Here is a 307-nt window from a genome sequence, read left to right on the forward strand (position 1 = left end):
AGCTAGATAGTCTCCTATCACTAGGCTCACCAACCAACCTGTACTTTTTTTTTATTATTCCTCCCCTACGAAATGAGCACTCCGAGAATGTATCTATTGATAAGAGACACCTGGGACTATCTGCATACAAACATTCAAGCAACGAAACGAGCTTAGGCATGCGAGTGAGTGGTAGAAGCAGGAACAACTGGTTCAGCTAACGAACAAAGTTTGACCCTTTTGATTGTACCAACCAGGCATTAGATTGTTGCTGGGATCGCAAATCCCAAGTTTGTCTATGAAGAGCGGATCTAATTGTATTAGTGTC

Source organism: Primulina tabacum, chromosome 2 (assembly GCF_025594145.1).
Source record: "Primulina tabacum isolate GXHZ01 chromosome 2, ASM2559414v2, whole genome shotgun sequence".
Taxonomy (NCBI): domain Eukaryota; kingdom Viridiplantae; phylum Streptophyta; class Magnoliopsida; order Lamiales; family Gesneriaceae; genus Primulina; species Primulina tabacum.